Genomic DNA, 23,376 nt, shown 5'->3' with positions numbered 1-23,376 from the left:
GGTTGCTTGTTCTCGGGGCCAATCCAGCGAATCTCAGCTGCTGGGAGCAAGTCTGTTTCCTTCTCTGGCTTTTCTAGAAGGGCAAAAATGGGTGGCTTCTTGTTCTCCCAATCTGGACGGAGTTTAGGATTTCTCAGATCTACCCTGTTTTTTTTTGTTTTGTTTTGTTTTTTATTGAAAATTTTTAAGTTTTACAAAAAGAAAAAAAATTCCCTTCCCCAAACCCTCCCAACCCTCCCCTACCCTCCCACAACCTTCCCAGAGCTGAATACAGGCTTAATTAAAAAATTTTAAGAAAAATCTTAAGATACATATAAACCATAAGCAAATCTAAATACATTCATTAAACAAATTGTAATATAATTAACAGCGATATATATAAAAAGAAATACAAGAAGAAAGAAACAGAAAAAGAAAAAATCCAATAAGAAAAGAAAAATAAAAAAATTAAAAAGATCTACCCTGTTTTAAGACACATACAGTAAGTGCCACTGAGAGTGGGAGGAAACAAAGGGTCACACATATCCAGAAAAAGATACAAGAATTGAGGTTGTGTTGAAGGTGAGCATCTGGCAGTTGTCATTTAGATTTCTTCCCATGACAATGTGGAGAGTTTGGCTTTCTTGCAGAAACCCGGCTCGGGGCCAGGCAAAAGCTCCGTTCCTTTTGCTTCCAGATAGACATTGTAGAGTTGCCCTCAACATGTGCAACCAGAGAGTGTGGATTATCTGACCGTGAGCACCTTCAGGAAAGGTGGGATATAAACACAGTAAGGCAAATCAGTGTGTCCTGGTACTTCTGTCCCTGTGTCTACAGATGAACTTTCCTCCATTTTTTAACCTAATCTAGTCTGAGACTAGCTCTTGAAAGGTTCTTCGATCCAACCCCATGCTGGCCTTGGGGCCTTTGCTCTGAGCTCTGTGCAATTGGGGAGAGTAACCTGCTGTAATGAGCACAGTGCCCATTCTTGGATGGATGGATGGATGGATGGATGGATGGATGGATGGATGGATGGATGGATGGATGATATCTCTGAATATCCTTGGTAGATTGGCCTTAACTGCTCTTCTAAACACTCCTTTTGAGTGAGAGGAGGGTGGTTGCTGTCCTTTTACGGTATGGGAAGGGACAGGGAGAGGAATTTCCTTTATATAAGCAATATTCTGTTAGAGTCAATCCACTGCCATGGGCCTGCCATTCTTCTGGCTGAGCCCAGGGGGGTTGTCTCACCTGTCTCTGGGAGGGCTTAGTTCCTGGTTGAACGGTTCACCTCACTATCGATAGATTTACTGGTGTATTGAGTGTGTTTCAAGATCTGATCATGACAGCCATGGGTTCTTTACTAAGTTAGTAATTGACCTATTCATGGTACAATATATTTGGTTGACCTGATAGATAAGATGACACAGTGGCATAGCGGTTTAATGATTTTGGAACTGCCAGCCAGAAATGGTCTGCACTTCAGCAGTTCGAGTCCGACTCTGTGCAAGGATGTGGGCAGTTGATTCCAAGTGAATTCCTGAAGGGCCTCTGGATTTTTTAGTCAGCAGTATGACTGTTTTGTGGAATAAAAATGACCTGGTTGATCAGCACAAGTGGTCTTAGGTGGCCTCTCCCTCCAGGGATAAAAAGCCAAAACTTTTATTTCTGTGTTGCTCTTTTGTTTCTGCAGAAATCCAGAGCAGTTAAAAATAGGCTTTCTGGATTTGTTTTACCTAAATATGCTGGCCCCTAGATTACAAAGTAAAATTGGTCCCAAAGCATATTAATAAATGCTTTCACTAATTTCACCAACTCATCCAGTTGGATAAATCTGCAAACATAATTGAAGCATAATAAACGAGACTTGGTGGCGCAGTGGTTAGAATGCAGTACTGCAGGCTACTTACGCTGCCTGCCGGCTACCTGCAGTTTGGCAGTTCGATTCTGATCATCTCAAGGCTGACTCAGCCTCCATCCTTCTGAGGTCAGTAAAATGAGGGCCCAGATGGTTGGGGGTAATATGCTGACTGTAAACCACTTAGAGAGGGCTGTCAAGCATAATATATGCTTGACAGCCCTTAAACATATATAAGTCTAAGTGCTATTGCTAAATGGAAAACCATAGAATTCAGAGTGGACTGACTCAGTTTAGCATGCATTAGCTCAAGTGAATTAATTAAAAAAAACCTCCAAAATAATAACTTGGATGATGGAAACAGTTTCCTCTAGATAAAAGAGACATTTTGCACAGTAGTTTCTAGTGAAAACAATCTGATTTGCCAAGGGATATTTGCTTTGCAAATTTAGGAGAAGGGCACGGCAGGATGGCAGATGAAGCCGCAGCAAAACCTTGGACAGCTGGAATGGAGGGACTGACGTAGATACACGCTTGGGTTTTGAAGATCTCTGTGGCTGCTGTTTTGCACAGGGCAGAATTTTTCCCAAAACATGCAGGCCTCTTGTGATTCACTTTGACCCGTCTGGCAACTGTATAGCCAGTTTTTCTTTTGCCAAGTGGGCATTAGGTTTGGCATACCAAGCAGATGCTGGCATGTGCACAGTTGGCAAGACAGTGTCTACTTCTTGTGCATTGGATGGCTGGTGGCATAATGTGCCAGGCTGCGCTAAACTGGACTAAGTGGGTTGTGGGAACCCAGCCATTCTCTTAGTGTCTTGTGTCTTAAAGTCTTGCATGTTTATTGGTTTGGGCAGAGCATGTAATTGTGTGTTAAATGTGGAGTTCCACGGAAACACTGCCTCCCTCAGCCAAGCAGCGGAGATGAGCATCTCTCCTAGAGTCAAACATGATTATTGCACGGGGAATAATATACATGGTCTTTAGTAAGGCATTTGACAAAGTAGACCACAGCCTTCTTCTTGATAAGATAGGGCAATGTAGGATAGACAGTACCACCACCAGATGGATTCTCAATTGGCTGACCAACCATATTCAACGTGTAATCCTTAATGGAGCTACATCTGCATGGAGGGATACTGCATGCTTGGGCCCAGCACTCTCCATCATCTTCATAAATGATTTAGATGAGGTGGTAGAAGGGGAACTCATCCAGTTTGCAGATGACACCAAGTTGAGAGGAATAGCTCCAGATGATAGGCTCAAGACAGAAGGATTTTGACAGACTTGAACACTGGGCCTTATTTAACAAAATGCAATTCAGAAAAGTAAGATCTTACACTAAGACAAGAAAAGCCAAATGTACAGGTATAGAATAGGTGGTACCTGGCTCAATAGTAGCAACTGTGAGAGGGCTCTAAGTTTCCTAGTGGCCCACCATACTTATACTTATGAGCCAGCAGAATGCTGCAGCTGCCAAAAAAAGCCAATGTGATCCTGGGCTGCATCAACAGAACAGCATCAAGATCATGTGAAGGGAGTGTGCCGCTCTGTACTGCACTGGTAAGACCCCACTTGGAGTTGTTGTTGTTAATTGCAAAGTCGTGTCCGACCTATCGTGACCCCATGGACAACGTTCCTCCAGGTCTTCCTATCCTCTACCATCTTCTGGAGTCCATACTGCACCCAATTCCCTTCTCACCGGAGACGAGCTTTGCTCCAGGAAACCAAAGGTCTTCCCAGGATCTTTGGGATTTTTATACATACATACATACGTACGTACATACATACATACATACATACGTACGTACGTACGTACGTACATACATATTTAAAATAACATTCTTAATATTTAGCAAACAGCATGTTGTCTGGGTTCATGTATTTAAAAAAATGAATAATTATCATAAACAATATGTTAATTAATTGCACAATAGTCTTCTTACTAGTATATATTCAATGTTGCATATCACATTCCTTTTTCTCTCTAACTTGTTTTTCTAGCCATTGATAAAAAATTATCCCATGTTCTAAAATACACTGAATCTTCTTTCTCTTTTATCTTTAAAGTCAATCTATCCATTTCTGCACACTCTAAAATTTTCTTAATTAGTTCTTCAATTGATAAGTTTTCATTTTTCCAATATTGGGCAAATACAATACTTGCTGCAGTTAGTACATGTAAAATTAAATATATATAGTCTTTCTCATAATTTGCTCATATCCTATCCTATCCTATTTAATTCTGGCTTAAAATCTATTTGTTTTTTAGTCATTTTCTCCAACCATAAGTGTAATTTTGACCAAAATCTTTTAGCTTTAGGGCATGTCCACCAGATATGTTAATAGGTACCTAGCTTTTGTGTGCATTTCCAACACTTGTTTGAAGTATTTTTAAACATTTTTGCTAATCTCACTGGTGTAAGTGCCACCTGTAAAACATTTTATGTAAGTTTTCTTTATATGCCACTGCTTTCGTTAATTTAGCATTTCTTTCCCATAAACTTTGCCAGTTTTGTAATTTTATATTATGTCCAAAGTTCTTTGCCCAGGCTATCATTTTTTTGTTTTTACTTGTTTCTCTTTGTTGTTAAAGGTGGTTCTACAAGCTAGATCCTTGGGATTTTTCTCGTATTTAAAAGATATCTGTCTTCTGGCTGCAGCTTCAAGTTTGAAGCTTCTTCCTCACTGCTGCCCTGCAGCCTGTTACCTGAGGAAACCAATTTTTTTCAGCAATGCCTCAACTCAGTCTGGAGACTATTAGCTACTCAGGTGCTCAGGAATGCCAGCTGGGCTCCTGCCCAGCTTCTCTTCTTGTTGCAACTTTATCGTTCCACACTCAGCTCACATTTAAGGCATCACAGGAAGGCGCACTTCAAGATATTTATTGCAGCTCCTGGTGTGTTCTTGGGGTGGAAGATGCCCTCTGCCCCCTCGGCCTTCCATGACATTAAAACAGGAAATGATTAAAAAACAGCTCTCCTGGACTTACCTTGGAACTGTTTTAAAGGTTTTTTTTTTAAAAAAAAAGCTGCTTATAAACAGGAAATAATTGCTAAAAATATCACATGCATGATGTTTAAAATCTTAAACACAGCTTTGTTCAGACAGAAGGAGAGCCATCTGATGGATTTAAAGTCAGTGAAGGAATCTGTCCTCCACAGACCTCTTCTTTAAAGGCTTCGGCGGTTTCCTAAAAGGCAACACAAGGCAGCCAAATAAAACTAAAAAAAAAAAAATTCCAGAACTGAAAAGAGCTCGTCCCAGGAAGAGCCAGACTCCTCCCCGGAAAGTCCATCCTGGCTGATCCTGCAGGGACCCGGCCCTTCTCCTTCCGGCAGAGGGAAAGGGGGCCCGTGAGGTGTTGGGCCTTGGCATGCAGTGGTGGGCTGGCTTGTGCAGAGCAGAGTGGCATATAAAAAGGTCAGATAAATAAGGAGGTTGGCTCCTGTGCCACCTTCACCCAGTGGGTTCTTGGTCATGTACAGGAGCAATCTCGCATGTGGAGCGGGCGTAGTGGGTTCCTCAGCCTCGCTCCCGTCGCCCTTCCCTGTACATTTTGTGAGTCAGGGATAGACTGATGGCAGTAAGCCGGGATGCCTAAGCCTGCTTTCGGGATGTCAGTTTGGCCATCTGGTGCCCCTTGCATCCTCTCTGGCAAGACTCCTTGCATTCTTGCTAAAGCGGCCTTGTCTTTTGACGCCCTCCTGTGCTATGTTTTAAAAGCAAAAAGGCCACAGAGGGGGGAGGCCTCTAGTTTTGGGCCTATGGAAGGAGCTCAAAAAGATGCCCTCCAAACCTTCCACAGTTGCCCCTTCTAGTCTGAAGGGGCCCTCTTGGCAGCGTAACTCCCTGGTTAAGGAAAAGAAACCAACCGGGGGGCTCCACGTTTTGGGGAAGCCAGGCAGATTGCGTTCCCATTCTGTACGCCATGAGAAGAAGATCTCTTTCTGAAGCATAAAATTTGCCTGTGTTGATTCTGTAAAAACTGTTTACACTCATTCATTTGCAAACATGGGCTTCGTTACAGTGTGTTCCTCTTAAGTTGGAGTCTAACCCTAGAGTCCTAGAAGAAAAGCTGATGGTAGAAATCATAGAACGTAGGAATCATCGGGCTGGCTGGAGTTGGACGTCTGCTACGAGGCACCCTTATACCATTCTGGACAAATGAACATCCAGTCTTTTCTTGAAGACTTCCAATGATGGAGCACCCATGGCTTCAGGAAGCAAGCTCTTCCATTGATTAACTGATCTCACTGTCAGGAAACTTCTCCTTAATTCTGGGCTGGATCTCTCTTTAACAAGCTTCTATACACAATTCAAAGCACACTGAAGATGTCTCCCTGAATGGAGATGAAATGTGTGCAGCCAAATCGCCAAGCTTGGAGATTAAACCAATAGCCCAATTACTAACCCAAGCTACTAGTATTCAAACACATCTCAAGCTTCTACCCGTTACTTTTTATCCTGGCTTCTGGTGTTTTGGAGAGTAAGTTGATCCCATCTTCCCTATGACATCCTTTCTGTTATGTCCCGAGCCTTGCAAACGGCTCGGGCGTTTGCAGGCAGTCCCGGGCAGGTGCAAAGCTGCCCGGGACCAGACAGGCTGTCGCCAGCGCCGTGCGCATGCGCGGGTGCTGGCGCGGGAAAAGTATCGCATTTACCCGGGAAATGTCTATATAAGAAGCTGGGAGGTTTTGGGAGCTGCTGAAGCCATCTACTTGTAAGCTGAACGCAGAATAAAGAAAACTGAGAACTTCAACTGCTTCTCGTGTCTGCTTCCCGCCAAGGACTCAACACTGGCGACGAAGGTGGGATCGCCTTACACCGCCTGGAAAGGAAGAAGTGTAAGCTTACCCAAGTGAGTCCTGAGCGGCGGAACGGCGTCGACTCGGCAGCTACCCGCCAATCCAGTGCGCATTCGGGGGTAGGCTGGCTGATAGACCCGTCTCCTGAAGATGGCGAAAATCGGAAGGCTTTCGGAATTCGACGTCTCACATCCAGAGCGGTGGGAGTCATACGTAGCCAGGGTGGAGAACTACTTCAAGGCAAACCAAGTGAGGGAAGAGAGCTTGAAGGCTGCCACCCTGCTTTGTGTTTGCGGTCAAGACGCCTTCGACATCGCAGAAAACCTTGCAGCACCTGTTCCAGTAGAGTCTGTCAGCTACGCAGATCTGAAGAAGCTACTGAAGGAGCACTTCCACCCCAAGATGTCCGTCATCGCATGGCGCCACACCTTCGAGCAGAGGGATCAACGGCCCGGTGAGTCGGCCAAAGAATTCATCGCCGCATTACGGAAGGCTGCCAAGCACTGCGAGATCAAAGACCTCGAAGAACGACTGAGGGACCGATTCGTGTGCGGGTTAAGGCATCGAGATCTACAACAGAGACTTTTCGCTAAAGAAGAATTGTCCTACCAAGATGCCTTAAGGGAAGTCACTGCAGAAGAAGCAGCAGGCGGCGCTGTCAAGAACATGCGGCCGATCAGAAACAGTCCAGAGGTTGCATCCGTGCACCAGGGAGACGTCCAAAGAAACTCCGAGGAGGATCCGGACGAGGAAGTCGACCGTCTCCACCCCACGAAGGAAGAAAAACAGAAGGGAAGCTCTTCAGCTCCGCTCAAATGCATCGGCTGTGGAGGTCGCCACAGGAGAACCGACTGCAAGTTCCGCTCCGCTACCTGCCGGGCATGCGGCAAACAAGGACACATTGCAGCTGTGTGTCTGGGCCGCCGAAAGGTACAACCTCAGGAAGAACTGCGCCTGAAAGGTACCAGATTCCCCAGCCAGAATAGGGTAGGGTTTTGCGCTTCGCGAAGAAGCATCCTTAGGACAGGCACACACAAGCCCATTAAGAAAAAGCTGTCACTCAAGGTGAAGCTACAAGGGGTTCCATTATCTATGGAACTAGACACAGGGTCTGCCTTTTCAATTATCTCCTTGCATACATTTAGGAAGATTTGTTCCGGTAGTGGAACTCAGGCCAAGTTAAGGCCTTCTGACATTGTGTTAACAGATTTTCAAAATTCAAGAGTGTGTGTTAAGGGGGAGGCCACCCTTAACGTGCAATACAAGAGTTTTGAAGGTCCACTAGACTTATTAGTAGTAGGGGGTGAACGAACGAGTCTCATAGGACTCGATTGGTTTGAGGCCCTGGGGATACACGTCACAGGACTCAACAGTTTACAAACACTCGACCTACAGGAAGTCTGCAAAGAATTTGCAGATGTTTTCAGCCCCCAGCTGGGCACATTCAAAGGACCCCCTGTGTCCTTAAAGCTAGACCCCACTGTCACTCCCATTAGAATTAAAGCAAGAAGGGTCCCTTTTGCTTTAAAGAGTAAAATTGACACTGAGTTAGACAAACTGATTCAACAGGGAATCCTAGAACCTGTTGATTCCAGTCCTTGGGAGACCCCCATTGTCACGCCTCTAAAGGCAAATGGGGACATTCGCATTTGTGCTGACTACAAATGCACTCTGAATAAGGCATTGCAGCAACATGCCTATCCTGTTCCTGTGGTCAGTCATATTCTGGCCTCCCTCAAGGGGGGGCGCGTTTTTGCAAAGCTTGACCTAGCTCAAGCGTATCAACAGCTGCCTGTTGATGATGATGCTGCTATAGCTCAGACTATTGTGACCCACAGGGGAGCCTTTAAGGTAAAAAGGCTGCAGTTTGGAGTGAATGTCGCTCCTGGGATTTTCCAAAGCGTAATGGAAAACACACTGCGGGGCATACCGGGGGTTTGCCCCTACTTTGATGATGTCTTAATTGCAGGAGACTCCACACACATTCTAGCTGAAAGGCTAAGGGCTGTTCTGTTAAGATTCAGGAAATCAGGCCTCAAGCTCAAAAAAGACAAATGCAAAGATTGGGGTGCCTTCTACTGAATTTCTGGGGTTCAAAATTGATGCTGCTGGGATTCACCCTGCTGAATCCAAACTAACTGCTATTTTAGAAGCACCTAGGCCAAAGTCCAAGGCCGAACTTCAGGCCTTCCTGGGCCTCCTGAATTTCTACAATTCTTTTCTTCCACAAAAAGCTAGTGTAGCTGAGCCTCTTCACAGGCTACTAGACAAGCAAGCAGTGTGGCAGTGGTCACAAACGCATGAGGGTTGTTTTAACAAAGTCAAGGCTTTGCTCACTTCTAACAGTGTACTTGCACATTTCAACGAGTCCCTTCCTGTGTGCATCGCTTGTGATGCGTCCCCTTACGGGGTTGGAGCTGTCCTGAGCCACCTCAGGTCTGATGGAACTCAGGTTCCTGTTGCATATTACTCCAGAACATTGTCTTCTGCTGAGCACAACTACGCTCAGATAGACAGGGAGGCTCTGGCTGTTGTTGCTGGAATTAAAAAATTCCATGACTTTCTATATGGCAGGCACTTCACGGTCTTCACTGACCATAAGCCTCTGCTGGGACTGTTTACCACACGTAAGCAGACTCCCCAAATCATTTCCCCTAGAATGCTTAGGTGGTCTATTTTTTTGTCTGCATATGATTTTTCTTTACTCCACAAGCCTGGAAAAGAAATGGGCCATGCTGATGGCCTCAGTAGATTGCCTCTGCCAGTAGTAGAAGCTGACCCTGCGCCAGCTGTCAACATTCTATCAATCCAAGCCTTGCCCGAGCTCCCTCTTAGTGCCAGGGATGTTGCCGCTGAAACAGGTACAGATCACACACTTTCACGTGTCCGTTCCTGGGTTTTGTCTGGTTGGCCTGAGCACTGCCCTAGTCCTGAGTTTCAGAGTTTCTGGTCCAAAAGGAACGAGCTGTCCCTTTCTCAGGGTTGTCTGCTTTGGGGAAACAGAGTTGTCATTCCCACCTCAATGAGGACTAGGGTCTTAGAATCCCTCCACGAGGGTCATCCTGGCATTGTTCGTATGAAGGCTCTTGCGCGCAGCCACTTGTGGTGGCCTGGTTTAGATAAAGATATTGAGGCTAAGGTGCATGCATGCCACCTGTGCCAACGATCTCGCCCAGAGATGCCCCAAGCTCCCGTGCATAGATGGGAGGAAACACAGTCCCCATGGTCTAGGGTGCACATTGACTACGCTGGACCCTTTCAGGGCCAGTTCTTCTTGGTCCTTGTTGACAGCCATTTGAAATGGCTTGAGGTTGCACCTGTCTCATCCACCACCACTGCAAAGACTATTCAGGTACTGAGGGGGATTTTTGCTGCACACGGGCTGCCAGATGTCATTGTGTCCGACAACGGCCCTCAATTCACTTCCTCCGAATTCCAAGCTTTCTTACAGGCAAACATGATTCGTCATGCCACGTCTGCACCCTTCCACCCGTCCACCAACGGTATGGCTGAACGTATGGTGCGCATCACAAAGGACGCATTGAAAAGACTCACCTACGGGGACTGGCATCACAGGTTGGCTGACTTTCTCCTTTCTTATCGCACCACACCGTCCACTTCTACAGGGAGAAGCCCAGCTGAACTTCGTTGGGGGCGTCAACTTACTACTAAACTTGACCGGTTGCATCTGGACAGACTGCCTTCATCTACCTCACATCCTAGGGCACCTAGACAACTACTTGTGGGTGCCCCGGTTTGGGCTCGCAATTACGGGCCTGGTCATACATGGGTCCCCGCTTCTATTTCCAGGGTCACAGGTCCTCTCTCCTACGAGGTAGCCCTGGACAACGGTCGTGTCCTGCGTCGGCACATCGACCAACTCCGCCCTAGGCGGGACTTTTCAGATGAGACTCCTGGGTCTTTTCCAGGGGGGGAGGGGGACCCTTTGGAGCAAAGGGAAGGGCACGAGCTGCTGCCCATCTCCACTGATGGAGCCACAAACGGCCCATCCCAGGGTTCCGCGAGAGCTCCGAACAAGAATTCTATGAGCCTACCTAACTACCAGGCATCCACGCCTACTCCAGCCAGGGAGTCACCCCGGGGGCATACTCACTTTCCACACACATCACACAGCACTCCAGTCACGGATGATACCCGGGGGCATCCCAACAAATCATTCCCCGCAAGAGAGCTGGCACACAATCCCCAAGATTGGCCTGACCTTACCCCAAATCCTACAGGGGGTCAAACATACAGGGAGGTGGTCGAGGAACCAAGTCCCGACTACAACACCTCTAGCCCAAATCAGGGAGTAACTGAGTTTTGGGAAAGTACAGAAACCCACACAAGCCCGGACACAGAACGGGGTTCAGGGAATGGTCAGCCTCCTGACAGGTCTTGGACGGACCTAGGAGGTTCAACAGAGACGCCCAGCAGTGGCTATCACTTCAAGGGGCCCGAGGGTCTACAGCTAGGCAGGTCAACCAGGTCACAAAGTGACAGAAGCCCTGGCCTGACGAGCCCGGTGGGCGAGCAAGCAGGCCAGGCATCGGGGCACAGTCCTTGGAAGGCACCAAGGCAAAATAAGGAGAACAGGCTCACATCTCCCTCCAGTCAGGGAACTCATGCTAGTAACCCAGAGCTGAGAAGGTCACAGAGAGCAAAGAAGTCTCCTAAATACTTAGAGGATTACATAACATTGCTGGCTAAACAAAAGCCAGGTAACGATAGGAGCACTGAGAAGCAGAACACTGCATAAAATAAATGATTATATGTTGGTAGTAGTTTTAGCCCGGGGGAAAGGGGTGTTATGTCCCGAGCCTTGCAAACGGCTCGGGCGTTTGCAGGCAGTCCCGGGCAGGTGCAAAGCTGCCCGGGACCAGACAGGCTGTCGCCAGCGCCGTGCGCATGCGCGGGTGCTGGCGCGGGAAAAGTATCGCATTTACCCGGGAAATGTCTATATAAGAAGCTGGGAGGTTTTGGGAGCTGCTGAAGCCATCTACTTGTAAGCTGAACGCAGAATAAAGAAAACTGAGAACTTCAACTGCTTCTCGTGTCTGCTTTCCGCCAAGGACTCAACACTTTCAAGTATGGGAAGATGGCTATCACACCTTCTCTTCATTGGTCTAGCCAGGAGTCTGCAATCTTGACAACTTTAAGACTTGTGGACTATGCTGGCTGAGGAATTCTAGGAACTGAAGTCCACAAGTTTTAAAGTTGTCAAGGTTGCAGACCCCTGGCCTAGGCATATGTAGTTCCCTTAACCCTTCATCTTATGGTTTAGCCTCCAGACTCCTTATCTTTGTTGCTCTTCTCTGTATTCTTTTCTAGAATCTCAACATCTTTTGTTTATTGTGGTGATCAAAACTGGACATAGTGTTCCCTATGTGGCCTCACTAGTGTGGTATAAAGTAGTATTATATTTCTAGACTTGTTTAAAGATCCTCTTCTTCTCAGGTTGACATAATAATAATAATATAATAATAGTAGTAGTAGTAGTAGTAGTAGTAGTCGTAGTAGTAGTAGTAGTAGTAATAGTAAAGTTGGAAGGGACCTTGGAGATCTTCTAGTCCAACCCCCTGCTCAGGCAGGAAACCCTATACCATTTCGGACAAATGGCTGTTCAGTCTCTTCTTAAAAACTTCCACCGCTTCTGGAGGCAGGTTGTTCCACTGGTTAATTGTTCTAACTGTCAGGAAATTTCTCCTTGGTTCTAGGTTGCTTCTCTCCTTGATTAGTTTCCGTCTGTTGCTTCTTGTCCTGCCTCCAGGTGCCTTGGAGAATAGCTTGACTCCCTCTTCTTTGGGGCAGCCCCTGAAGAGTGCCTTTAGATCTACAAAACTTGTGAAGACATTGGACTAGAAGCCCACCAAGGTCCCTTCCATCCCTGTTGTTCTGTGTTCTAAGATTTTGTATTTTAGTTAATGTGAGATCATTTCAGGAGCATCTTTTTTGGATTTCCTCCTATGGTTGAGGATCTTGAACCCAGCAGTCTGGTGGCTGGAGGACCTGATCCATTGCAACTATAGAATAGGGTGGGGGCCATTCCAGCCAAGGGGCTTCATTGTGATTGTGGAGATATCGCCTTTCCTTTTTTCTACACATCCTACACATCCTACCCTTTGTAGGATTTCAATCACTACGGTCCCCAAGGAAATTTAGGTAAAATGCTGCAGTTACTTTTCACGAGCAGGTTGAATTTGCAAACAGATAAAATGCTTATCTGGTTTATATTATAATAGGCAGATAAATTTCTCTAGTCTCTTCTGCCTACATTTCATACCTAGATTTCCCTTGAGCTAAGATGACGCTCTTCATACTTCATTGCCTAAGGTGACTATTTTCTATGGGTTGTTTTTTTTTAAGAAATTGATCGTATTCTGATCTGCATGTTTGGTCTTGCTTATACAAGTTGTCCATAAATGAACAGTTGTTGAACCAGGGCTGCTTTGTCATTCAGCATATTAGAAAATAGTCAATCCAGTTCTGAGCACGGTCACCATCCCTCCCTGGAGTGGGAGGAAAGGGATGTTTCTCCAGCCAGACCTGAAGTCAGCCAAAGTCAGAGCTGTGGGGTCGTTGCGATGGGGACTCACCTTCACAAGTCCTCTGGCTGGCAGCCCCTGAGAGAGAATTGGGTTGGGGTTGCAAGAACAGAGGCTGAAGCCCACGTGCTGTAATCTCAAATGAGCAAGTCGTGTTTGCATATTTTCTCCACGAGGCACTTGGGCATTTTTGCCTTCCCATTTTCATTGCTTGAGACAATTCTCTACATTGGCAGGAGAAGGGAAATGGCCTGAAACTGGATCTCCATGTAGGTATTTTATTTGCCAAATGATCTGCAGCTGTGGCTTCACTGAAGGGTGATCTCTCTGATGTCATTGACCCAGGAATAGGATTAGGTGCAACTGGACAGCTTGGTTCTTTGAGTAGTTTATGGAATCGGGGGAGGGGGGAGAGATACGCTAGAGCAGAGGTAGGCAACCCTGGCTCTTTTAGGACTCGTGGACTTCAACTCCCAGAATTCCTGAGCCAGCCTGGCTCAGCATGGCAACCTCTCCCTTTCCCCTCAGCATGGCTGGCTCAGGAATTCTGGGAGTTGAAGTCCACGAGTCATAAAAGAGCCAAGGTTGCCTACCCCTGTGCTAGAGGAACTAACTGTTGATGTGAAAGTACGTACATGTGCTTTGCACAGAGACATAATGTGTCATATACATTCACGAAAGGTTGAAGATGCCTTTGAAAGTATAGATGAGATGATGTGGAAATCTTTCAATAGAAAATATCTTCTTTAGGACAATTTTAGAGTCTTTTCTCAAATTGTTTTAGCTCTTAGATGGTCCATAGAAGCCAACAAATTCTAGTTTCTGTTTGATGCAGGAATCCAAATGAAAGCATCCCTGACTGGTGGATGTACAGCCTCCTCTTGAAGAGCCCACCACCCCTTTATGACTCTGTGCCACTCTTGCACTGTTCTTATCATAAGGAAGGTTTTTTGACCGTGATGGCGTTCCAATATTTTTTTAAAAAAAGAAACACTTGGTTTTGTCCTGAGCTAAACACTCAAAAGAGGTGGGATTGAACTCTGAATGCATTGCATACTTCCGCTGTCTTAAAAGTGATTCCCACTGCTTATTGTTTCTGAACTGCATATCCTGCATGGATCATTTCAGCAGTTAGGATGTCACCCAGTTGCTGAATGAAGTCAATGTGAGGCGGAGGAAGCCAGGAGCCAGAATAGAGTTCAAACGTATTACAGGTTTATTTCATGCAACCTACACACAAGCAGCTAATTTACTAAACTGGCCCCCAATAAGAGTCAATGGACTTCAAGGAGGCGGGGGAGGGCTGGACCTGGGTCTCTTATGAGGGTGTAGCGATTCCAAGCTGCTGATGCGTTTGACCCCTCCCTAGGTTGTCTCCTGCAGTGACTCCTTTTACTCCAGGAGAAACGGTTGCCCCTTTCCCCACCTCTTCCCCTTCTTTGCCTTTGTCCATCTCCTCCAGTAAGTAAAGTGGGGCTACAAAGAGTGTGGCATGGGAGGAGCCATGGAAGGTACCTGGAGCTATCTCTTCTCCTGCTTGGTAGCTCAGATGCGGTTCCTCTTGGAAAGAAAGCAGCCCCCTCCATGAAAAGAACTTATGGAGCCGAAAGCTCAGGCTATGCCGCACTCTTCTAGATTTAGAGCATAGGATTATGTAAAAATCTTCCTAAGAGTCAGAATCTAGTGGGTGTATTCCTGCTGTGAGTTTGTTTGTGTCTGACTTGATCTGGTCTGGTATCAGCTACCTGTGAAATGCTGAAATTCTCAGTAATTGAGGTTTCTATGTGTTTGTGAAAGGAACCAGGTTCACAGTTTGCCTAAGCCTTGAACTGTCTTTCCTTCAAACCGAAGGAAGCCATTGCAGCCTGTGGCTACGTAAACTTGCTGATTGTTCATTCTGCAGGAGAACTTCATTGGTCAGGACAGAAGGTTTCTCAAGGCTTTGTAGCGTCCCCATATTTATTTTCAAAAGCAGATCCAGAGGAAGGAAAGGGAGGAAGAATGGCTTCCGCACTTGCTTTCAAACTGCGAGTTTCACCCTAATCCTAACCCAGTTTTTGTCTTCCAATTCTTGTCAACCTTGACTCTTCTTTGGTCTGTGTGAATGCTTTGGTCAGCATAGGCTTTTCTCCACTGTTTATTTCTCAAAGATCCAGCAAAATTTGGTTATTGATATAACATAAACTACTACATAGAAACTATTGGCAGTAATATCTGTATTGTTTTGCTTTAGTAGATCTTTGACAGTTCAGCAAATATTTCAGAATATTTCCAGTTTCCAAAAAGGTTGTTATTACGATGTTAAATCCTTATATACCAGCCCATCTCTGTATTTTCAGCATATTAAACACCACCCATATGGAGTTTAGTAAAACCTAGAGCAAGTAGAAAGTGATGAAATCGCTGAAGAAATAATAGACTTTTTGCCTGCTACAAAACTGATAGCAAATTAGCCCTCTGGGGAGCTGCATTCACTGAAACAGCTCTTCAACGGGACAGCATTTTCCTTAAGACACATTTAAATGGTGAGGGGACTGTCACGCCTGCCTGCAGTCGGCCCCTGGAACAGGATTTCCCAGTGCATTCTTTGCACCAAACAGAAGAGCGTTTATATTACTGAGCTGTAAAACAGCTCACATTAAACTTTGGGAAAGCCATTTATTTTAGGCCATGTGAAAGCAACAGCTGGTCCTTAGAAAAGTCTGCCCACATCTGCCCACTCTCCTCTTTCACAGTTTTCCATGATGTCAGATATAGGCTTTTTTTCCACACATGACTTGACTGTGTAGCTATTTTAAAGGAGGATTTTAGAATCTTTCAGTTAAAATTCAGGGCCTGGGGGGTCTCCTCTTATAAAGGAGGAGACAGAGATTGATTCCTTTCTTTGTTTCTTTGTGGGTAGGTGAAGTATAAAATAGTCAGGGTTGAGGGAGGGGTAAAGAAAGTGAACGTGGAATGAAGAAACAAGAGTGCTTATAGGTATATAATTGACTAATTTGAGTCCAAAACTAAAGCCAGATTCTACAAGCTATGAAATACATGTTCATATCTAGCATGCATTTGTTGTAGGAAAAAGTAACGTTTGCTGCCTAAATTAAGTTAAGTTAATGCTGCCATTAACTTCCCTGGGCCACTTTGAAAAAGAATACATACATTTTTCTTCTAAGCAATTCAAACAATGAAAGTGATCTGATTTGCTTCACTGAAGGCACCCGGTTTGCCTTGATGGAAAGCTAGCCAAAATATTTGCAGGCTGGGAAGCTTCCGGCTTGATGCCGGGATGGGGGGTGGGCTGTAGCCCCCTCAGCTACAGACCTGGTGTCCTTCTGGCTGCATATGCCAGAAACACAGTATTGAAAACCCTGGGATTTCCTGTATTCTGCATATGGGGCCCCTGGCTCAGGAAACCCATTCATATATGCAAAATGACCTGATATGCAAATAAAATATAAAATAAATAAACAAAATAAAAACATTGAGTTAACCTGAAATAGGTTCAGGTACAGCAAAACAAGTTTCCCAAGCCTTGAGTGGATTCTTGATATTGCAATTCTTGATTATCATCTGATCTGGCAGGAAGCTAGACTGGAAAGTTAAAAAAAACACCCCAGGAAATAGCAGTGCCCAATTACTTGGTATCATTGCCAGGAAAATGACCTAGCTGTGTTCATGTAATCACCAAGCCTTTCGTTCAACTGGAAGGAGATGCTGACTTGACCAGATGTGATGTGCCGATCTATCAAGAGTGCTTCCAAATACATAGTGAGCCTGTCCTGGGGTGGAGGGAGCGAAGTCTTTGCTTTCTGATATGCATTATAAGTGTCTGAGCTTCTGAGTGAGATGTTGGGCTTAAGATTGCAGCTACTTTTATTGCGTCCTCACAACTAGAAGACTTAGTTATGAAAGAAATTAGTGTAAAATCAATGATTGTGGTTGGTTGTCCACCACATCTTTCTTTCCACAAGGGCAGTTTGTCAGATTTTAATCAATTCATTTCAGACCTGATACGGAATAAATTAATGTTCACAAAGAGAAGTGACAGCTAATTAGCAAGCTTGACTTCAAGGAAGAAGTAGAGAAGATCTTCTTTGTCTTGGTCCAGTCTGTGCAAATGCAGGTGTACCTAAGTCCTTTTGTTTAGAGGACACTTGTCAAATTTCCCACCCAGGAAAATGAGGTGCCCGTGAACTGGATGGACATCTTGGAACATGCCAACATGCAGTGCTGGCAGGTTAGCGAAGCAGAGGAAAGCTTCTTAATCTGGGATGCTGGACAGTCACTGCAGTCACCACCCTTTTCAAAGCCAGCGTAAAGCCTGATGTCTAAAACGGAGCATACAGTCAATGGATTTTAGTTAATACATAGTTTGCTTCTTAAGGAGAGATAGTTTGCTCCGGTAGTTAAGTTCCCAGGCCAAAGACCAGGCGACAGTAAATTCTAGTCCTGCTCTAGGCTTGAAAATGGACTGAACGGCTTTGGGCCAATCACTAGGAAACCCTGTTAAACTCTGGCCCCTCCTTAGACATGAAAGCTGACTGGGGGACTTAGGGCCAATCACCAGGAGAGATGGAGTTCTGGTCCCACAATTCCTCATTATTGGATTAGCAGAGAAATAATAAAATCATTTGTAAATCTAGTACACATAGAAACACGAAACAGTTTTGAAATGTACTTGTATGTTTACTGTATATATTTGTACATGCTAAGAATGAACTAAGACTTGCAACAAATGTAAAAAATAATTAAAACAACATGGCAAGCAGTCATTGGTGTGAGCTGGTTGCGAAAAGCACCCAAAACATCATGTGACTGCAGAGTATGGAACACCACATTTTATGACAGTTGTGCTCTCCATGCTGTAAAATACCCTTTCCGAGGCTGTCGTAACTGAACGGTTGTTAAATGAGTGGTCATAAGTCAAGAACTTCCTGTATTTGTTCAGGGATGTGTGTATATTTGTATGTGCATACAGACAAACTGTTTACAGTGAAAAGGGGTAGCGTCCGTCCCGCACAATGGACTGTGCAGCGTGGGCAGGGCTCGGATCCCTTGGCCCGAGGGAGTGGCTTGGACAGCTTTTGATGCTGGTGTCCAAAAGAGCATATTTCCCCCCATTTGCCCTGCCCCAAATGTCTTTGTTTTTGGTTTCTGCAGGCTGAAGAACTAGTTACAAAAACAAATGTTGTTCCGATGGTCTCGGGCAAAGGCCGGCTCCCTCCTCTTTTCCGGCACTCTTCCTCCCCACACACACACCCACACCCTCCCACCCGCTCCCACCCAGGGCCCTTGGAAGAGAGGAAGAGAGGAAGGAAATGCCCCGCTGGAGTTCACATTCCTGGGGCTGAAGTGAAGGAGAGTTCAGCAGGATCCCAGGCCGGCCCGGCTAACCCGCCCAGCTCCTCTGCTGCTCTGCAGAGAGCCGGCCTGGCCGGGTCCGCAGAAAGGCTTTGATTTGCCCGCTTCCCCCGGTGGGTGCCTGGGAGCAGCAAGCAAGCTGGGAATGGTGGTTTTCAATCTGGCTTGTGCTTCTGAGAGGCCTGGACGGGGGAGCCAAGACCTGCTGGGCTTCTGATCCACCTCGAGGCGCTTTTGTCAGCAGCAGCTTTCTGCCTCCAGAGGGGTGAGGCCGAGTCTCCCCCCTGCTCTGCAAGGGAGCATATGCTACCTTTCAGGATTTGGGTGCTTATATCTTTACTCTGGGAAATGGGTCTTTTACTTGCTGAGAGCTGGAGGATCTCAGAGCAGTGGGGTTCTCTTGACCCGTTTTTTTGGAATGTGTTTTTTTTTCCCCAATGGTTTCTATTTACCCCAAGACCACACAGTGATCGGCCGTCTGGTCTGTTTTCAGCCAGGAGACTCTTTTGCATCTGGAGCTGGGAAGAGGGCTGAGGTCAGACTCCGTCGTACGGGTAAACTCTGTATCCCAGAACCAGAGAGTACGCTCAGGTATTCCTTCGGAAAAATCAATGAGGACTTAGCATTAAATTAATATTTCTGTCTCTGAGCAAACTGCAAAAAAAATAAAATAGCTGTGAAATAGGCCCTTCAGAAACAGAACTGGGCTGCCATGCAGCTATCACGTGCAGTTGCCCAGAGATGCTATTCTTCTGAGTTCAGATTGTGAACCGTCAGCCTCTGCGGACTCTGCAATCGGTCCAGTTGACCTGAATTCACAAGAGAGCAAAGGCACTCTTGGTCTTCCAGAATCGCTTCAAATAGGCAGAGTTGGAAGGTCTTCTTTTGCTCCCTCTTACTGAACTCTGGCAAGGGTGTGAATTAGTTTGCTTTGGTTTGAGTTGCGTTCTACAGGGCCGTGTTGCCTTCGGGTCTTGTTCTAGTGATTCATCCCAGAGTTACAAAGGGCAGGCAGCTCTTGCGCCCAATGGGAGGACTTCCCCTAGGAGGTGGCCACACAGAGGAGGCACTTGCAGCCCCCCTGTCCCTGAGCTGAGAAAGGCTCCTGCCAAGGCTGACCCCATCCCACCTCCTGGCTTTGCTTGAAGGCAGACTCTGTGGCCAGAACTGATTGCCTCTCCTGAGTTAATCCGTCCGGCCTGGTCTTTCAATCCAGATTATTGTTTGCACAATCTTTTTGAGGGAATCATAGACGTGTCTTGCCTTGAGAAGGCTGATTAGGACTCGTATGCAGAAAGGTGGGTGTCCTGCTACTACTGCAACAATGCTGGTATTCTGGACACAGTGTGGACTGCCGTGACTCAACTGATTTGGAAGAGGAAGTGCCGTCCTGGGGAGAGGGGTTCCTGTTTGTGGCCTTTTGGAGCAGCTCCTCTTTTTCTGGAAACCCAGAACAACTTAAGCAGGTTTCTTTTAAATCCTTGCATTCCGTTACGCACAGTGACCCCTGGCTGTGAAGTGGGCTTAGGCTTATAAAATGCCACAAAAGCTGACTGGCTGCCCTGTCACCCAAATTCCTCCCGCGCAGTGAAATGGGAGAAACTGGGTGGTCTACTCTAGATCCCAAAGCTGATTCTGCTAATCTTGCAATACTTTGTGCACACTTAACTGAAATTGAATCCCGTTGAATCCGGGGAAGATCATTTTTACCAAGATAAGCACTGAATTGTATTGTAATGGGTAAATTGCATTTGAAAGGAATTGGCTTTTTATTAATTAGCAGGCATAGCAAAGGGCATTGTGGATTCTGGGCATAGGAATAAGGTTCCTACTCAAACTATGCGGGTTTTACTCTAAGGAAAAAGACGAACTACTATTTTCATATTAAGTAGTCCTGAGTTTAAGGTATCACACATGTAGTCTTGCACTTGCTGAAAATAGGGTGAAGGGTTAATTTGATCCGAAGCCCCTTTGCAGACACTCTGCTTTATACAGGTAGTTCCCTCCTACGACTGTAACAGAGCCCGCCCACTGGACCTGAAAACAAGGAGAAGATTATCAGAAGATGGTATAGAGTTGGAATGGTGGGCATACTTACAAATACAGTCGCGATACAGAAAAGACAAAAAAGAACCAGGGATAAAATTAGAGCATACACAATTAGATAAAATCCTTCTAGGAACAGAAGATCAAATGATAAAAAAGATATATCAATATTTATTAGAACAAGATTTGTTAGAAGAACAGATAAAAGAAACAATGTTAATCTGGAGTAAAAATTTTGGTTACAGTATTGACCTAGATAATTGGCAATCATTATGGGACAGAAACAGGAGGTTAAGACTAGCCACCTCCTACAAAGAAAATTTATACAAGATGTCTTATAGATGGCACCTTCCCCCTACAAGACTAGCAAAAATAGATAAAAAAACCTCACCAACATGCTGGAAATGTAGAAGGCTTCCAGGGACTTACTACCACATGTGGTGGGAATGTTCAAAGGCGCAAAATTTTTGGAATCGGATAAAAAATTGGCTAGAAGAAATACTATTACAATAAATTGATTTAAAATCAGAAATCTTCTTATTAGCGATTATTAATGATAAACTTAGCAAAGCATCTTTCTACTTACAATTGCATATTTTAACCGCAGCAAGATTGGCATATGCCCAAAAATGGAAAGGAAAGGAAACCCCCACTGAGGAAGAAATAATAAATAAAATTTTATCCTGTGCCGAAATGGACAGGTTAACTCTAGAGATTAAAAATAAAACTGAAACAGAGTATTGTGAAATTTGGAAAAATTTGTATGATTGGTTAGAGATAAGGAGGATCGCTGAGATAATTATTGATTGACTAGTTGATATCGTAAGGACTTCTTATTAGTACCTATATTAGGACACAACTGAAAGATATGTAAATACAACATTGACGATTGAAAGATGGTTTATCAAAAAATTTACAGATGTTATACGCACAGTTTGTTATACTGTGTCCTGTTATAGAATGTATTTTAAGTTTCTGTTTTTCTTTCTGTAACATGAGGTAATACTAATAGCACTGTTAAAGCCAGGGAAATTGAATCATGTCCATTTTTGTTTTTAAAATGTACATTTAATAAAATTTGAAAAAAAAAAAGAGCCTGCCCATTACAGTCATGTTATGATGGCTGTTAAATGGCCCCCACAGCTTGCTCTCCCTGATGTGGCTGTTAAATGTGTGGGTCATTAAATGGAGCACTGAGTGCCTCAGGGGTGACGGAAGCCCAGCACAGACCCAGGACTGCCTGCCCTAACCTCCACCAGAGACACCTCGTGGTGCGCTTCCTGCCCCTCCCTTGGGTTTGCTTTGCCCCCCCAGCCCCCCCCACAAGCCTTAGACCTGATTGTCATACACACACACACACACACACACATCCCCACTCTCTCCTCCTGACTTTCTTCTGAAGCGCTGGGTGGGGGGGGCCTCCCGCTTCTCTTCGTTCTGCAGCCACGCAGACCAATTGCGGGAATGGTTGCCATGTTCCCAGCTCCTGGAATTCAGTGCTCTTCCAAAGATAAATGTGGTGGGTGGGTGGGACCTTAGGGTGGAAATCAAGTCTGGGGTCACCCAGTGGAGGGGATGGCAAAGGGGGGCCCTGCAGTCAGACGTAAGGGTGAACAACCTCAGGGGCTCTCAGTGGCCACCACAAACTGAAACCAGTTTGTAAGTAGCTTTTGGGGGGGGGCTGTCTGTGGCAACTTCGAATGGTCATAAACTGAGGACTGCCGGTAGTCCAGAGGATATTCACCTCACTGACCTGCAGTTAATGCCAATATTTTTGCACTGCTCTCCTTCCATTGTTTTCTTGGCAAATGCAAAGAATTGTAAAGAGTTTCAGAGCTTTTGCTGGATCGCCCCCTCACCCTCCCTTGGCTTTCTTTCAGACGCCGAGGCTAAGGAAGGTCCTACATGGCTGCAGCCGCTGGATCCCCTCACTATGCACAACTCTGTGAAGGTAGGAAGCCCTGCTGGGTCTCTGGGAGAGTCAGTGCTCCTCACACAGTGGGCATTGCGGTCACTTTACAGAAAACGATCACATCCATCCTTGAAGTAGCCAGATGACCTTTCTTTGCCCCTTAGATCAGGGGTCTCCAAACTTGGCAACTTTAAGACTTGTGGACTTCAACCCCCAGAATTCCTCAGCCAGCATAGCATTCTTTTTCCTCCACACAGTCCTGATAAAAACACATCTCCTTTTACTTCCAAAACTTCTATTAATTGTAGGAGTTCGAGGCTGGAATGAAAAAGGAAATGCTGTATGTATGTGAAATGGAAAGTCTTAAGTTCCATTCAGGTCTGGCAACAATTCTTTAAAGTTTTGGAAATACCAATGCATTTAATAATTGTTTCTAATTGATAGTTTTGCTTCAGTGATTTTTATCTATCTCACCATTGCTTTGTTGCTAAATTATATATTTCAAGAAATGTGTTGGGATGATTCTAAGGCATGTCTGCTCTGTTCCTGCTTCCCTCTCTTGCTCTGCCTCTTAGCGACATAACTCAGGCACACTTGCTAAACTGCAGAAAAATCAACCTGCTCCACAAAACTTTTGCTCTCAGCTGTTTTACATTCCTGAAGTTTTCCCTTCAGGCAATCCTCTGGCCTGAGACTTTACAGAATGTTTAAGGAATGCTGGCCTATCCTATCTCTAAGAGTTGAGGGGGGCTTCAGGCTGGCGCAGGAATAAGCAGTTTAGCTGGGTGGATTTGGGTAGAGAAAGCTGTTGTCCAGCTCTGATAGGCTGTGACTTGTGTGTGCAGAAACAGCAGGCTCAGGCACTGCTGTCCT

At 45.5% G+C, this 23,376-nt stretch overlaps 1 protein-coding gene across 8 annotated transcripts in view; it reads left to right on the top strand.

Moving 5' to 3' along the window:
* LOC120317641 (rho GTPase-activating protein 7-like) overlaps positions 1-23,376 on the top strand; it is a 75,500-nt gene that overhangs the window by 15,435 nt on the left and 36,689 nt on the right. For 7 of the 8 annotated variants that reach the window (XR_005559284.1, XM_039364378.1, XM_039364384.1 and 4 more), the window contains exon 2: positions 22,472-22,542. The exons of the other annotated variant lie outside the window; for it this stretch is intronic. The gene's annotated coding sequence lies outside the window, so the exon portion shown is untranslated. The remainder of the gene's footprint in view (positions 1-22,471; positions 22,543-23,376) is intronic. 8 annotated transcript variants of the gene reach the window in all.

The sequence above is a fragment of the Crotalus tigris genome, unplaced genomic scaffold (genome assembly GCF_016545835.1).
Source record: "Crotalus tigris isolate CLP2741 ecotype Arizona unplaced genomic scaffold, ASM1654583v1 scf7180000019754.1282937, whole genome shotgun sequence".
Lineage (NCBI taxonomy): Eukaryota > Metazoa > Chordata > Lepidosauria > Squamata > Viperidae > Crotalus > Crotalus tigris.
The sequence above is the reverse complement of the archived record's forward strand: the minus strand, read 5'-3'. Positions and strand labels throughout refer to the sequence as shown.